Raw genomic sequence first — 14710 nt, 5'->3', positions numbered from 1 at the left:
TTAGCACATCAGCAAGTTTCCTGTCATTTGTGAACTTACTGATCATTCCTCCTACATTCCTATTTAGATCATTAAATGTACAAAACAAAACAGCAAGGGACCCAGCACTGAACCTTGTGGTACACCACTGGACACAGGCTTCCAGTCACAAAAACACCCTTTGACCATCTCGGTTTCCTGCTACTAAAACAAATTTTGGATTCAATTTGGAAAACTCCTGGATCCCTTGGGCTCTTCGATTCTGAACCAGTCTGCCTTGCAAGACCTTGTTAAAAGTCTTACTAAAGTACTATATGCAGAATACATCAACTGCGGTAACATCATTTAAATGTCTTGTCACCTCCTTAAAATTGTTTATCGAATTTGAGAGACATGATCTTTCCCCCCCACCGACAAAGCTATGCTGACTATTTTTGATCAATCCTTGTCTCTCCAAATGGAAATTAATTCTGTCCATCAGAATTTTCTTCCAAAAAAGTGTCCCGAAAACAAATTGGAGACTCACTGCCCTGTTGGTTCCTAGTTTGTCCCTACCATCTTTCATGAATAAGGACCTCACATCAGCCAACCCAGAGTCCTCTGGCACCACTCCTGTGGTCAGAGAGAATTCAAAAACTAATGTCAGGGCACCAGCAATCTCGTCCCTCTCCTCCCACAGCAGCTTGTCATACATCTCATCTGGGATCTGTGGATCTATCCACTTTCAAACCTGCTAAAGCCACTAGAGCCTCCTCCCTCTGTTCAAGTATGTCACAGAACCTCCCACCCACCCCCACAACCCTGGTTTCCGTGCCAGCATCATCCGTCTCTATTTTTACTTTATATCTGTATTTTGTGTAGTCATTTAAACCTGACTCCACATGCAGTTGGTTACTTTCATAGAATCCCTATAGTTTGCACACATTCTCCCTGTGTACGCGTGAGTTTCTTCCAGGTGCTCCAGTTTCCTCCCATATTCCGAAACAAAAAAAGTGTGCAGGTCAGGTGAATTGGCCACGTTAAATTGCCCATATAGTGTTAGGTGCATTAGTCAGGGGGTAAATCTAGGGAAAGGAGTCTGGGTGGGTTACTCTTCGGAGGGTTGGTGTGGATTTGTTGGGCCAGAGAGGCCTGTTTCCACACTGTAGGGAATCTAGTGTGGAAGCAGGCCATCAGGTCCGTGCTGATCCTCCGAAGAGCATCCCATCCAGACCCACCCTGTAACCCTACATTTCCCATGGCTAATCCACCTAACCTAAACATCTTTGGACTATGGGAGGAAACCCATCCCAAACAAAAAAAGGAGAAGGTGGAAACTCCACACAAACACCAAAGGAATCAAACCGGAGTTCCTGGAGCTGTGAGGCAGCAGTGCTAACCACTGAGCTACCATGCCTCCCCCTTAATGGGCCCTACTTTACCTTGTTTATCCTCTTGCCCCCAATAATCTTATAAGGTGCCTTTGCATTTTTCTTTATTTTGCCTGTCATGGTTTTCTCCTGGGTCCTCTTGACTCTAATTTCTTTAAGTAAACCCCTGCATTTTCTATATTCTTCTAGTGCCACTTTGAGACCTTGGTATCTTCCATCAGTGTCCCTTTTGTTTCCTTAACCAAGTCCTTGACATTCAGGGTTCACCGCACACATTAGTCCCACCTTTCATCTTTACATGGCCTGCACTCTCACTATTACCCTTTTGAGTGTTTCTCTGCACTCATGTGCATTTTTCTGCAGGTAGCTGCTCCCAGTCCACTTTGGCCAGATCTTGTCTTACCTTATTAAAACTAAAAATCAGCCTTCCCCCAAGTCAGAACGTTTGTTTCTGGTCCAATTTTGCCCTTTTCTATAATTAGCTTAAAATTGCACAGTTCTAGTCACTACCATAGAAATGGTCTGTTCTGACACTTACCACTTGGCTTCATTCCCTCAAACAAAGGTCTGGCATTGGCCTTCTCTTGTTGCATTTTCTATGAACTGGCTTAAAAAGCTCTCCTGGATGCAGTTTAAAAATTCAGTGCCTTCTAAGCCTCTCATTCTATCTATCCCAGTTAATATTGGGGGGTGTTGAAACCCCCTATTATTTTTACATTTGAGATTTTCCTACATTTTTCTATCCTTTTATCGCTAACTGTCTGACAGTCTATAGTACGCTTCCAACAATGTGAATGCTCTCATTTTGTTTTTAAACTTGTACTCATATGGCCTCCTTTAAGGGACTACCTGACATATCATCACTAAATTATTGTAGCAGATTAGATTAGATTCCCTACAGTGTGGAAACAAGCCCTTCGGCCCTACAAGTCCACACCGACCCTCCGAAGAGCAACCCACCCAGCCCCATTCTCTTACAGTCAACCCTGACTAATGCATCTAACATTACGGGAAATTTGGCATGGTCAATTCACATAACCTGCACACCTTTGGACATTGAGGGGAAACCGGAGCACCCGAAGGAAACCCACACAGACACGGGGAGAACGTGCAAACTCCACACAGACAGTTGCCAGAGACGGGAATTGAACTCAGGTCCCTGAAACTATGAGGCAGCAGTGCTAACCACTGAGCCACCGTGCCACCTTGATCAAAACTGCAACTCCATGTCTTTTTTTACAGCCCTTCACCTTGCCTGAAGATGCTATTTTTCAGAATAAATCGAGCTTCCAGTCCTGCCCATCCCTCAACGTTGGTAATGAGATCACATCCCTTGCAACACCCTCCAGCTCCTCTGCCTTACTAGCAAGATTCCTTGCATTAAAATAAATGCCATCCAGACTTGTATACACTCTGCCTTCCAAGTGTACTTGGTTTTTCTTCTACATTTCTCTGGACATCACCCCATGCTGTACCTTCACTCTCTATCCCCTTCCACATGGCAAATTAGTTTAAACCCCACTAACAGTACTAACAATCCCCACCCCTACCACTTCAAAACAAGAGCAGTCCGATTTGGGTTCAAGTACAACCTGTTGGACTTGTACAGATCCCAGCTTCCCCAGAAATAGACCAAGGAAAACAAAACCCTCCCTCATGCACACACTCTGCAGCCATGCGTCCATCTCAGTGGAGAAATTCATTCTGTTTTAAAAAAGACTATGCTGAAATCGCTAACATTTTAAGATTCTGTTATCCTTACATAACACAACTTGTTCTTTATTATTTATAACAAAGTTCCTTTATTGTCCTCCATGCAGTGGGCGAGAATAAGTGCTGTGAAATATTTGGAACAGAGAGTTTCAGACCTACCTAAAGACCTCAATGCAGAATATTCACTCTAGCTTGCTAAATAATTAATATATTATCATTCCAAGCTGCTGTGCACATTTCGCTTGCAGAGATAAGTTGCCTGTTGATAATTCAAAGAAAAAAATATTTAAAAAATGCATACGATCACAGAAAGTTAGCCTAATAATCAAAGGAACTTGTTCTTCATTTTATCTTCAGCATGATATATTCTTTGATTTGGTGTTTGAAAAAAAGAATGTTTTGAACTGAACTGAAGAGTGGAGAGGAGGATGATTACCATGACATTAAGGCAACAGAATGAAAGCTCTGCTAGTTGTCGTCACACACAGCACAACGTTTGTAGGGTCCGAAGATTTTGGAGGGCAGTCATCTCCACTCTATGAAATCTCTGCAGGCATTCCTCACGGTAGTGTCCTCGGCCCAACCACCTTCAGCTGCTTCATCAAGGACTTTCCCTCTGTCAAAAGGTCTGAAGTGGGGATGTTTGCTGACAATTGTACCATGTTCAGCACTATCAACTCCTCAAATACCGATGCAGTCCACATTCAAATGCAACTAAATTTGGTCAAGATCCTTGTTTGGCCATTTAACATTTGCACCACATAAATGCCAATGACCATCTCTAACACTATAGTGCCTAACTATCACCCATAAACATTCAACAGCATCACTATCATTGAACTCCCATTCTCAATATCCTTGGGGTTACTATTTATCAGAAACAGAATGGAACTATCCATATACATATGTAAGCTCTAAGAGGCTAAGAATTCTGCAGTGAGCAACTCACCTCAACTCCACAAAGGCTGACAAATATCTGCAAATTATAAGTCAGGAGTGGATGAAATACTCCCCACTTGTCTGCATGATTGAAGATCCAGCACAGAGCCTGACACCATCCATAACAAAGCAACCTGCTCGATTGGTGCCACATCCAGAAATATCCACCCTCTGCATCACTGACTCTCATTAGCAGCAGTGCATACATCCAAGATACACTGCACAAATTTCAAACATAGAACATAGTATTACAGTGCAGTACAGGCCCTTTGGCCCATGATGTTGCACCGATCTGTGAAACCAATCTGAAGCCCATCTATCCTACACTATTCCATTCTCATCCCTATGTTTATCCAATGACCATTTAAAGTTGGCAAGTTTACCACTGCTGCAGGTAGGGCATTCCATGACCATACTACTTTCGGAGTAAAGAAACTACCTCTGACATCTGTTTTATATCTATCACCTCTCAGTTTAAAGCTATGTCCCTTTGTGCTGGCGATCACCAGCGGAAAAAGGCTCTCGCTGTCCACCCTATCTAACTCTGATTATCTCATATGTCTCAGCTAAGTCACCTCTCAACCTTCTTCTCTCTAACGAAAACAACCTCAAGTCCCTCATAAGACCCTCCCTGCATACCAGGCAACATCCTGGTAAGTCTCCTCTGCACCTTTTCCAATACTTCCATGTCCTTCTCCGACGACCAGAACTGTACGCAATACTCCAAAATCCAGCTGCACCAGAGTTTTGTACAGCTGCAGCATGACTTCATGGCTCCAAAACTCAATCCCTCTTCTAATAAAAGCTAACACAACATATGCCTTCTTAACAACCCTATAAACCTGGGTGGCAACTTTCAGGGATGTATGTACATGGACACCTAGATCTCCCTGCTCATCCACACTACAAAGAATTTTACCATTAGTCCAGTACTCTGCATTTCTATTACTCCTTGCAAAGTGAATCACCTCACATTAAACTCCATTTGCCACCTCTCAGCCCAGCTCTGCAGCTTATCTATGTCCCTCTGTAACCTGCAACATCCTTCATCACTATCTACAACCTTAGTATTATCCACAAGTTTACCAACCCATCCTTCTACGCCCTCATCCCGATTATTTAAAAAAAAAGTCAACAGCAGTGGCCCCAAAACAGATTCTGGTGGTACACCACTAATAACTGAATTCCAGGATGAACATTTCCCATCAACCACCACCTTCAAACCTATGACTTAAACATCTAAAAAAGGACAAGGAGAGATTCATAGGAACACCACCATCCTCAAATTCCACTTCAAGCCACTCATCATCCTGACCTGGAAGTATATCACCATTCTTTTATGTCACTGGGACAAACCCCTGGAATTCCTTCCCAAAGGGCATTGTGGGTCTGCTACTAACATCTACCTCCTCAACCATCTCATGGATTACAGAGTTTTAAAGAAGCCAGTTTACTGCCACCTTCAAAAGGTCACGAGGGGTGAATAATAAATGTTATTCTAACCAGCAATGCCACACCCTGTTAATGAATAAAACCAACCATCAATCTAGTGAATCGATGCTCCATGCATTGCACGATTAGTAATCCTTTCACTCGGTAAAAATGTTAAAAAAATAAAACTAGCTAGCTGAGATGAAATCTAGCAACTTAAGTTATTATAAAATTACCAGAATTAAAATGTAATACCTTCACATTTTCATTAAATATCTGTCTTGTTTCCTTTAAATCACAGTGAAAGTTTCAGGAAGCTTCATATCCAGAAATATACAAAGGAAAAAGAAAGAAATGCATTGGTGTGATTCAGAATTCATCTGTGTCAAAGTAAAATGAAGGAATATTTTCCAAAACTGGACCTTCAAGATCCCCTAAGTAACGTATTAATATTTCAATGTAATACAAATGTCCGACCATTAACTCACGGTCATATGTAGTGCTTCAAATGTTGCAAATCTAAACTGAGAGTTTAGAAATTCCTCAACTCTTCTGATAAAACCATCAGGCTGCACCACTCCCAGCTGTCACTATTACAGAAAACCCACACTGACGATAGAGAAAAAAAAAGCTGTAAACGTGGAATACAAAATCCTTACCTTAGAGCAAGTACTTATTTGGAATCACCATCACTGAAAACCATCACTGCAACCTTCCCAAGTGTGCTGAAAGACTCGGTTACAACTTCCTGATGCACCCACCCCACCCATATTGTGGCCCTGGGACTCATTTAATCAACCTCCCAGCATTCTACAACACACCCCATCCTCCCCTGCAACCAGGACTGCAGTTCCTATAAGCTCCAGAATGGTTGTCCCTGGGTCTGAAGGGTAGTAATGTAGAACCCATTCTTAGACCATGTAAATAGTCGGAAAATGCGATTCAACAATATCTTATTTACTCTGCAATACGTGTCGTTGTGGACCACAATGTGACTACCCTGGTACACAGTGGATCATGCATACCAAAGATTCCCCTCACTTGGAATATACAGAGAATGGCAACACAACCTGGTGATCAGCACGAGATTTAATTTAGCAGCAACAGTCCCACTGAAATAAATACGCTGTTAACCAAGAAGATTTCAAGGAAATCAGATATTGCTGATTCTGGAGAATAATGGACTCCAAAAACCCTTGCAAAGACATTCAACACTGAACAATGCTTCCATGATTGACAGGAAGCATTTCAGAAATGACAAAACGACATGTTGGAACAGAGGAAATGTGCAGAAGGTTGAGGTATAAGCTACAGCACAGTGCAGTGATCTGTGGGAGCAGTGCTATGTGAACAGACAGAGCATGCATGAAATAAAACTGAAAATCTCCGAACAATGCCGTAGCGTTCAATGGAGCATTAAATTAGGCTGAAAAGGGCAATAATGTGAAAAAACAAGCTGCAGTTCAGTTTGAGTATCACCACTCATGCACAGATTACACTAGGCACAGCAAGGCCAAAGAAAGGAATGAACAGAACCAAGAGAGAAACTCAATCGGAGAACACTGAGGGGAGAAGATCACGAATCCAGTTATTTAAAGCAGAAAACAAAGTGATTTTAAGAATTGACCAATTATGGACAAACATGGATATCTTTCAGGAGGTTCCATTATAGCTGCTTAAGACAGGAATTAGAAATCCCACATTGTCACCATAATGCAGAAATAATTTCCTTAGAGTCATAGACATCTACAGCACAGACTCGTCCATGCCAACCAGATACCTTAAGTTAATCTAGTCCCATTTGCCAGCGTTTGGTCTTATATCCCTCTAAAACCATCCCGATGGGTTTTAAGTATTGTAATTGTACCAGCCTCTGTCACTTCCTTTGGCAGCTCATACCAGACATGCCACTGTGTGAAAAGATTGCGCTGGAGGTCCCTTTTATATATCTTTCCCCTCTCATTTTAAATCTATGTCTTCGAGTTTTGGACCCCTACACCCTAGGGAAAAGATCTTGTCTATTTATCCTATCCATGCCCCCCTGTGATTTCATAAACCTCTATAAGGTCACCCCTCAGCCTCCAATGTTCCAGGGAAAGTAGCCCCAGCCTATTCAGCCTCCCCTATAGCTCAAACCCTCTAGCCCTGATAACATCCCTGCAAGTCTTTTCTGAACTTTTTCAAGTTTCAAAACATCTTTCCTACAGCAGGGAGACCAGAATTGCACGCAGTATTCCAAACATGGTCGAACCAAATGTCCTGAACAGCTGCAACATGACCTCCCAACTCCTATACTTGATGCACTGACCAAAAAGGCAAGCACACCAAACACCTTCTTCACTATCCCATCTACCTGCAACTCCATTTTTCAAGGAACTATGAGCCAGCACTCCATGGTCTCTTTGTTCAGCAACACTCCCCAGGACCCTACCATTAAGTGCATAAGTCCTGCCCTGATTTGCCTTTCCAAAATGCAGCACCTCACATTTATCTGAATTAAATTCCAAGTGCCACTTCTCACACATTGGTACATCCGATCACGATCTTGTTTAATTCAGAGGTAACCTTATTAATTGTTCACTGCACCTCCAATTTTGGTGTCATCTGCAAACTTACTAACCATACCTCCTGTGTTCACATTCAAATCATTTATATAAAATGATGAAAAGCAGTGGACCCAGCACCAATCCTTGTACCATATCACTGGTCACAGGCCTCTAGTTTGTAAAACAATCCTCCACTACCACCTTCTGTCTACCTTCAAACCAGTTCTGTACCTAAATAGTTAGTTCTCCTTGCATTCCACATGATCCAACCTTGCTAAATGCCTTACTGAAGTTCAAATAGATCACATCCACCACCCTGCCCTCATCAATTCTCTTCATTGCCGAGTCAGAGTCACAGAGATATACAGCACAGAAACAGACCCTTCCAACCAACTTGTCCATGATGACCAGATATCCTAAATAAATCTGGTCCCATTTACCAACATTTGGCCCATATCCCTCTAAACCCTTCCTATTTATGTAATCATCCAGATACCTTTTAAAATGTTGTAATTGTTGCAGTCTCCACCACTTCCCCTGCATGTCATTCCACATACACACCACCTTCTGCATGAAAAGATTACCCCTTAGGTCCCTTTTAAATCTTCCCCTCTCATATTAAAAACTTATGCCCTCTAGTTTTGGACTCCCTCACCCCAGGGAAAAGACTTTCTCTATTTATCCTATCCATGTCCCTCATGATTTTATAGACCTCTGCAAGGTCACTCCTCAGCCTCTGACGCTCCAGGGAAAACAGCCCCAGCCGTTTCAGCCTCTCCCTCAAACCCACCATCCCGCACAACTTTCTTGTATATCTTTTCTGAACCCTTGCAAGTTTCACAGCATCCTTCTGATAAGAGGGAGACCAGATGAAAAGCAGTATTCCAATAGTGGCCTAACTAATGTCCTGTACAGCTGAAACATGACCTCATAACTCCTATACTCAATGCATTGACCAATAAAGGCAAGCATAGCAAATGCCTTCTTCGCTATCCTATCGACCTGTGACTCCACTTTCAAGAAACTATCAACCTGTAGTCCAAGGTCTCTTTTTCTCAGCAACACTCCCCAGGACCTTACCATTAAGTGTACAAGTCCTGCCCTGATTTGCCTTTCTCTTAAAAAAAAACTCAATTAAGTTTGGGAGACATAATTTCCCATGCACAAAGCCATATTGACTTTCCCTAACCAGTCCTTAAGTGACAAAGAACAGGAAAACCCTCCAGTGCAACACCAAACCATGGGAGAATTACCATCATTGCAAAATATATCCTTTTTTATTTAAAAAAGATACAATACCTAATCAGATTACAAAGCCATGGCATCAGGAATAGTTGTTACCAAGATTTCATTTCAGAGTTAGGAGACACAGACTTCAATATTTGATATTCTGGACTAAAAACTCTTATAAAATAATTTAGAAACTGAGTACATAATCAGAAACTGGTCAAGTGACTACAATCCTGTATACAGTTAGGAGGATAGCAGAAGATGTATTTTTTTAAAACAAAAAAAGGATAAAAGCAGCAAGAGGCACATTCAAAAAAACATACCAAAAACCTTTGACAGTTACTTTAATCTCATAACTAACAAAATTCTTAGAAGAGCAAAATTTATCAGAAGGACACACATCCAAGAAATCCACAGACAATTTCCTGAAATGATTTCTGCAGGTTTGTGGAGAGGTGCAACCATGGGGATTTAAGGTCAGCATTCAAGAGGAGACTGAATTGTCGTAGGGATTACTAATGGGTCTGTCAGATTTATGGCAGTGTGAAGAATCTAGAGGAAGTCATTCAGATGGTGAATGAATCAGAGGCTTAGGAGCAACACAGATCAATCTCCAGAGAGGATCAAAATCAATACAGATCTTTGGAATCCATCCATCTGTCCAAGTTAGTGAGTGCAGGGGAATTAGGTGAAAGGGATTTGATATGAATTCAGTCATTGGTATAGCAGAGTTTTGAATATCTCAGTTTATGGAGGGTACAGTGGGAGAGAACAGTCAGAGATAAATTGGAATAAAGACATGGATGTGGGTTTCAGCAGCAGATAAGCTGAGACAGGACCAAAGTTGGACATCAGGTGTACACTAAACCTAGAAGTGACCTTGCTCAAAAAGATGTCATATCCAAGAGCTTCAATTGTACAGGCTGTGTCTTTTTCTAACCTCTTTCCTTCCCCTCCAAGAATAGGATCCCAAAAAGATAAATTCTCACACTGTGTGAAATGGAAAAGAGGAAAGATTCTCTCTCAGTGGATTTAGTGTCTGTGGAATTCTCTTCCCCTGCAATGATTAGACACTGGGTAATTGAATATTTTTAAGGCTGAGTTGGGCAGATCTTTAATAGCTGAAAATGTGTTGCTGGAAAATGCAGCAGGTCAGGCAGCATCCAAGGAGCAGAAGAATTGACGTTTCGGGCATGAGCCCTTCTTCAGGAATGACCATGACCCCACCTCCCACCACCAAACCATCATCTCCCAGACCATCCATAACCTCATCACCTCAGGGGATCTCCCATCCACCGCCTCCAACCTCATAGTCCCACAACCCCGCACCGCCCATTTCTACCTCTTGCCCAAAATCCACAAACCTGACTGCCCCGGCCGACCCATTGTCTGAGCCCCCAGAAGATCTTTAATAGGCAATGGAGTCAAGGGTTAGCAGGGATGAGGCTAAGGGAAAGTGGTGTTGAAACCACAACCAGATCAGCCATGACTGCATTGAAAGTTAGGAATGGTTGCCCCACACCAGCTTCGAATTGATCTGGTAAGGCTTTACAGGTGGAAATCTTTGGCTTCAGTGATAGCATGTGGTCAGAAGCTCAATTTTGGAGTCAAAATTGACACCAAGATCGCAAACTGAAAACAAACAAGGGCACAGATTTAAATAGCGGCGGAGGACATAGGAACAGGACAATATCAATTCATCCCCTCAAAAATATTCCATCATACAGACTCTGGCTGATCCTCCCCACTGCTCTCTCCATCCACTTAACTTCCTCATTTTCATCTCCGGTCCTAACAAAATCCATCAACAGTGAAGATTGTTGTAGTCTCAGCTGCTTTGAGGAAGAGAGTTAGAAATTTCCACTAAACAGAACAGTCTGTCTCCAGTTGTAAAGGTCATACCATCTCTTTATGGACTCCATCGATGGTTTCTATTGATTTACTCTATCAATCCCTTAATTGTTTTAAAATTCTACAAACAGATCACTGTTTAATCTTCTGTCATCAAAAGAAAAAGGGCACATATGTGCAATCTATCCTTTTAGCATCTCATCCTCTCCAAGGCCAATATATCCTTCCTGAGATACAGAAATCAGAATTGAATGCAACACAACAGATCTTTATATAATTATAGCTTAACTTCCAGTTCTTTCTATCCATCTTTGTCCCAATAAAAACCACAGTCTACTCACCTCTTGAATTATTGTGTGTGCCTATTCACTGGGATGTTGGAGAAAGATGCAGAGGGAGGAATACATCGGAGTAAAACAGAAAGTTACACAAAAGGGGGAAATCTTAAAAGAAAACACAGATATAGTCAGGATAAGGGGCATAGAGAGAGTGTACATTGGGAGAGAGTAAAAACGGCAAGGATAGGACAATTACAAAAAAGACATTTTTATACATTTTCAATATGCAATGTACAAGAGGAGATTCCCATTAATATAAATAGATAAGGTTCACACGGCTGTCTCACACCCATCTCCACCCCACCCCCACACAAAGTTAGAAGGGATGTGCTGTGACATTGTTAGTGCAAAGAGGTTTGAAGGAGGTGGTGAAGTCACTGCTCCTCGCTAAGAATATAAAACTATTAACATGATCAGCCATCCTGTAAAACCCTTTCACCTTGTGACTCAAGAGTTCAGGAGAATAAGACAGAAATTAGCAGGTAGAAATAGTGAACAATTCAACACAGGGTACGGCCACAAATACATTCACAACCAGCACTTGGGTCTTTTCAACTATTCCCATTGTAAACCCATCTACAAATTCATTGAGATGCTCCCTGCATGTTTGGAATTTTTGTTTTGAATGTAGTTTTTGTTTCAGGAGAAAAATAACTTCAACGTTGATCGGTTCCTGTCTTCCATTGGTGCTCAATGTTTATTATGGGGGTGGGGAAGGGGAAGTAATTAAATCTGGGGTTAATCCTCTGTGACTTGTGGCTAAAGACGAATCCCACCCTCACAGAATTTTAGTCCGCACGCAGTTTTAAAAAGGTAACTCACCACGCATTGTTACAATATCCCACGCTTTTCCCCTCCCGTCCATCCCTGTAAAGATGGAACTGCATCACAGATGGAGGCGGCCGGCTATCCCACATTGTAACTATGGCTACTGAGATATCACAGCCTTTTCAGCGAGCTCGCCTCTTCAAAACAAAATAATGATTTCACGACACTGCTCCTTCTATGTTTACTCACGCCCAGTGCAGGTTCCAGACGTTTGCACTGCTGGCCTCCCGCTCCTGCCAGCTGGTTTTGACCCAGCAATGACTGGGGCTGGTTAATTTCCTGTGTAATGTCCCTGTCAGTTTCAATTCGGTCCTGCGCACTGCTGGGATATAAATGTTGGCCAGTCCAGGCTTTTTGGGGGCGGGTGTCTCTTTCTCTTTCACTCAGCACAAAACAGCTGCCTCCTTAATGATATCACAGCTGAGGAATTCGGCGGCAACTGACAAAAAAACAAAGTTTAATTCGAATCAAACAGTGTTTGCGAAATGCTAAGGGCCAGTGAATGGCGTTCCCCTCAGATGTTGTTGTACACATGTCTTCAGTTGATTCCCAATGTATGTCTGAGTTACCAAAGCAGTTGGTATGGAGCTAGTTCTCTGATGATTGCCATCTCCTGAGTCTGTTGATGTATAGGTTGTGGTCGAGAACCATCCTCGACGCCCAACCCTTTGGTAAATCGATATTAACCCGTTGGTAAAGAGTCATCGCTAAGTGGGACTCAATAGGCGGGATTCTAGATTCCCCCCTACTCCTTCGATTGGGTACCTGGCTCAGCCAATGAGGTGCAGTGCTCATCTGTTCCTGAACTATAATCCCAGGAAATCGGGAAAGGAGTTAGGATTAGGGGAAATTCGGATTGCTTTTCCACCAGGATTGTCGTTTATCAACTTTTACTGTTCTTTTCCCAGATCTTGAAAAATCAGGTTATTTCTTTTGAAATTTTCTCAACAACTTTAATAAACTCTAATGGGGACTGGGCAAAGTTTTTGTAAAAGATAGAATTCAATAAAATTCATCCAATCAGGCAGCAGAGAGTGTTTCCTTCCTATTTGGCTTCAGGATGAATGAGAGACAGCAGGTCAAGTGAAGACACCTCCCTGAACATGGATTAGAATTAAATGGGTTCTCGTGGTCCGTAGTATCCCTATCTCTGAGCCAGAAGGTCTGGGTACATGTTTCACCTGCACCAGAAGTATGTCATAACATCTCTAAACTTTGAATTAAAAAACATCTGGACCAGAATTGCCCTCGCAAGACCACAAATCTTGCCATCTCAATGCCACAATTGCCTGTCCCTGACTTTGAATGGGCTTTCACAGAGTGTTGTGATCCAGACTGACCACTGGTGAAGGTATTAGTCCACCTTTTTGAAATTTGCGTCATAAGCTGCACTTGGATACCAGTCAGTTTGACACTAATGCTGCCAATTGGAAACTTAAATCCAGGCTAATGACTTGGTTAAACCTCACTACGCTGAACATGCCACCCAGTAGCAAGGAAGACTCAAACACTAGGTTACATGAAGAGATTATCAACTACTTTTAGTTAATTGGGAACTGATCTGTATTGGCTGTAGATATGGAACTGTTTTCTGGTTTCCAGAGTTCTCAACAGTTACTGAGGTTCACAGGGCAGCTGATGGCTGCTGTTCAGACTGATTGTGGGTTCCCAAACATAGGTGCACTTACATTCGTCCTCTTTAGAATGCAGCATGGCTTAGAGAAAGAATAGTAGTCACATAGAGCAAGACATGTTGCTGGAAGAGGGAGAAAGGTTGGGACACAGCTTCTCAGGGCATTCAGGGACTCATTCTCCTACTGGAACCTTAGAAAGGAATAATGTGTATGATATTTCCACTTAAAGAATATTCTTTTTAAAAATTTAACACGTGTTTTAACCTCAGAATAAGGCAAAGGCGACATTGTCAGTTGTTCTGAAGGTGAGCATGGTGATGAACTTCATATATCAAGATCTTTGCAACATCCTGCAGCTGTCATTTGCTGGTCACTTAAGTGCTATGCCAGGAACATGGAATATATTGCATCCTTTCCTGTCAGAGAAGAGCGAACATGTAGCTTTGTGGTGTTTGCAGATTTCTTCATTCTGCAGAATAAACGTCACTCTGTGGCTGAAAAAGGTGAATTCTGAGAGGAACGGCAATTAGAAAGAATCCCACTTCCTCCAAATCCAGTGAGTGCATGATCATAGATCGTGAAACGTGTGTAAAATACCTGTCTTCATTGGGTAGATGCCAGTATGCCATCTGTATCAGAGACAAACCCAAGTGTGGTACTTGGCAACAGAGGCTACCCTTTGACAACAGAGCCAACAGACATGTGGGCACTGTGCAGATGACAAAGCTCAGGCTGATATATGAAATATAATAAAGCAGATGATTGGGAGCTTAGACAGTATCACCACTGCTTAGACCATTGTGGGTGACCTGCACAACATGGTGGAGCTCGTGGTGGCCTGTTGCATGCTG

The 14710-nt window shown here is 42.3% G+C and overlaps 1 protein-coding gene across 6 annotated transcripts in view; it reads right to left on the bottom strand.

Moving 5' to 3' along the window:
- The window catches only part of LOC122564180 (SH2B adapter protein 2), a 120906-nt gene extending 107953 nt beyond the window's left edge, over positions 1-12953 (bottom strand). The window contains exons 1-2 of one of the 6 annotated variants that reach the window (XM_043718864.1): positions 12220-12948; positions 5688-5749 (exon numbers count right to left, since the gene is read on the bottom strand). The gene's annotated coding sequence lies outside the window, so the exon portion shown is untranslated. Of the gene's footprint in view, positions 1-5687; positions 5750-12219 lie in introns of all 6 variants that reach the window. The other 5 variants (XM_043718866.1, XM_043718867.1, XR_006315836.1 and 2 more) reach the window with 5 other exon arrangements.
- Between the last annotated feature and the right edge of the window lie 1757 nt (positions 12954-14710).

This window comes from Chiloscyllium plagiosum, chromosome 28, assembly GCF_004010195.1.
Source record: "Chiloscyllium plagiosum isolate BGI_BamShark_2017 chromosome 28, ASM401019v2, whole genome shotgun sequence".
In the NCBI taxonomy this organism is placed as follows: domain Eukaryota; kingdom Metazoa; phylum Chordata; class Chondrichthyes; order Orectolobiformes; family Hemiscylliidae; genus Chiloscyllium; species Chiloscyllium plagiosum.
This window is presented reverse-complemented; position numbering and strand designations above follow the sequence as displayed.